The sequence below is a fragment of the Lactuca serriola genome, chromosome 2, assembly GCF_051521515.1.
Source record: "Lactuca serriola cultivar US96UC23 chromosome 2, Lser_US96UC23_V15, whole genome shotgun sequence".
Taxonomy (NCBI): Eukaryota; Viridiplantae; Streptophyta; class Magnoliopsida; order Asterales; family Asteraceae; genus Lactuca; species Lactuca serriola.
Genome location: NC_136409.1, coordinates 28,781,711 through 28,784,893, shown reverse-complemented (window position 1 = coordinate 28,784,893; position 3,183 = coordinate 28,781,711). Strand labels below are relative to the sequence as shown.

The 3,183-nt window shown below is 34.7% G+C and overlaps 1 pseudogene; it reads left to right on the top strand.

The window, feature by feature from the left end:
* Positions 1 to 1,070: 1,070 nt before the first annotated feature.
* Positions 1,071 to 2,464, top strand: LOC145089111 (eukaryotic peptide chain release factor subunit 1-3 pseudogene; annotated as a pseudogene).
* The last annotated feature ends 719 nt before the right edge of the window (positions 2,465 to 3,183 follow it).

The window sequence follows — 3,183 nt, the reverse complement described above, 5'->3', positions numbered from 1 at the left end:
TCCTTCAACGGTTCGCGAAAAAACAACGTTTTTCACCTCTTTTTGCTCTAAAACTCGATCAAAAACTCGTTTTTATGAAAAATGCAAAGAAGTAACCCCCCTTATTTTTGCAAGATCCATCCAAAAACGCTATTCTCTTTTCAAAATAAGATCAAATAAGCTCCAGATCTGACAAAATTGATTGATACAACCAAGCTCTGATACCAATTGTAAGTCCCCAAAATTGCTTGTGTATCAATCAAATCCAATTGATGGTGTGGAATTCCAATCAATTGAATGATGTCAGATCAATTAGAAGAGAAGGAGAAGAAGAAGAAGATGAATCTAATGATGTATTCAATATGAATGATGCTCCTTACAATAGATTCTCTCTCACACACACTTCTTCTCTCTAACTTTCTCTCTCCATAAGATGCTCTCTTCTCTCTTATTTTCCTCTACCGTACACTCCCACATGTACTCCTCTATTTATATGGACCTCCAGCGATACACACGTGTACGGCCGTACACATAAACCGCAAACATATACAACATTACATAAAAATATATTTTCCTAGAAAAGCAAAGTATAAACCATATTTTTGACCCAACAAGTTGTGGTATCCTTCTTTAGAATAGTTTGTAGGATACATCGTGAAATGGAACCATAGAGTCAACTTTGCGTGCGTTTCGATTCAGCAGGTTACGTGTTTGGAGCATCATGTGTGTCGTTCATGTGATAATGATGTCAAAACCAACACAATGAGTGGCGAATAACTCACACCACACATCGTAGTTGAGATGTTCAAGGCCGAGGAGAACAGGGACGTAGGTTATGATGTTTGTTGTAGGATTTGGCAAGGGATAGTGGTGTGTTTAGGGTTTGATAGATGGCAATAGCTGAACATGGTTGGAAAAAAGAGAGAGATGATGAAGAAGATTAGAAGGAGTTTAGGTAGGGGTTGTGGATTAAATCTATGTAATGGTAATTGATATTTCCTCATTCAACTAAATAATTACAATAACAAGGAATAAATACAACACAAAGAAGGCCTAAGGCCTATTACAAAAATATACACGGTGTTAAAATGATGGGTAACAAGGTAACATAGATATTCCTTTACAAAGATGATACACCTTAATGGAAGGCTACATCCAGATTTGGCCTCTACTGATTTGTTTTGAACCCAACAAAATCGCATGAAAATCTTCGATAGTTGTCCATATCGCTACTTTATAGATTCATAAAGCATCGTCATTTCAAATTGCAACTAAATCGGCATCAAAAGTGGCCCAAATCACAACACAATTATCTTCTTAAAATAGACTAATAATCGATTTCTATAAAGCACAGTCGAATAGATTTCGATAGTACCAATTCATAAGCATCAACGAATTAAATCAATTAATCATCTTTGAAGTTGTAACATTAAAAAAAATCGTTGAAGTTGAAGTGTTCATCATCATCATCATCAAATGTTTATATTCCTTTCACACCACATTCTTTTGGCAATTGCGTCATCTTTTCCATTTATTATATTTGTCACTGCTATTGGCAGGCAAGAAAATTAAGTTCGATGGCAACATATGACTCTGGTAACAACATTTAGAAGTTTGGTTTTATTGTTATGGATGGTAATGGTACCCTTTTAGGACAGTAAGTGGCGATACTAAGGAGGTTCTACACAAGTATACTTTTGAGTTGCCAAAGAAACATGATTGAAAGAGGAGGACAATCAGCTCTGCGATTTGATCATTTTCGTATGGAGAAATATCACAACTATGTAAGGAAGATAGCAGAGCTTGCAACACCGTTTTATATGAATCAAGCTACTAATCAACCTAATGCTTCTGGACTTATACTTATTGGAAGCGCTGATTTCAAGACTGAGCTCAGTCAATCTGATTTGTTTAACCCTCGTCTTCAGGAGAAAATCTTGAATGTTGTTGATGTCTATTACGGGGGTGAGAATGGTTTCAATCAAGCTATTAGGTTGTGCTCTGAGATTCTTGCCAATGTGAAGTTCCTTCAGGAGAAGCGTTTGATTGGGAAGTATTTTGAGGAGATAAATAAGGATAGAGGGACCATTGGTATTGATGAAACTTTCGAAGCTTACACATGGGTGCTATGGAAACACTACTTGTTTGGGAAAATCTTGAAATTAATCGCTATGTTGTATGAAACAATTCTTCAGGTAAAATTATTATAAAGTATATAAACAAGGAACAACAGACTTATGGGAGTAATTTTAGGGATTCAGTCAGCGATGCTGAACTTGTAGTTGAGGAAAATATGTCTCTGATTGAGTGGTTTGTTAATGAGTAAAAAACTTTTGGATGTAAGCTTGAGTTTGTCACAAACAAATCTCAAGAGGGGTTTAATTTTTGTAGAGGTCTTGGTGGGATTGGTGGCATTCTTCGTTAACAGCTTTATATTCATTCATTTGATGAGTTGTCTTATGATGGAGAAAATAATGATATCTAAAATCCCGGTGACGGGGAAATTTATAATGTCGAATAGTAAGTAACTACTTGTCAAATGCCCATGCAGGGGGGTGGGATCATGTCACACCCCCAAACCAGATGGTGGAAATGTCCGGGGGTGGATGACTTCATTTGTAGTATCACAATACATGCATCATAGTAATCAAAGTACAAACAACCATTACATTAAAAAGTATAAGTTTTACATGTGTTCAATCACTATATATTGACTCCAAAATAGTTGTATCAAAATACAGAAGATATGACTCAAAACAGCTCCATATTCTTAAAAGCTTGGGGAGTATATGTCTACTGATTCGCTGAGAATACAAGTAATTTGAAAAGAGAGTATCAACATAAAGTTGAGTGAGTGCATAAGTATTTATGTTTGAAAGTATGTTTCCTTTTCTTTTGAATATGTAACCTATTCCAGAAAATCCTATATTTTCTGTTGTATACAAAAAATAGTTTTAATAAGATAAAATCATTATGTTTGTAAAAGCAATGTTCTATTCTTGTATCCTTTAGTATAATCTATAAAAGTGAGTGTACCTGGCTTCAGTAGTTTTTATTAAATGCTGAGATATAATACTGTAGAATGTACTTTTGGTAAACTGGAACTTTGAAAAATGTACTCATGTTTAGTTAATTATAGACTAATCGTATTGTTAATTAATATCTTTTTAATGAGTTATTATAACCATACTGAGACTAGATGGC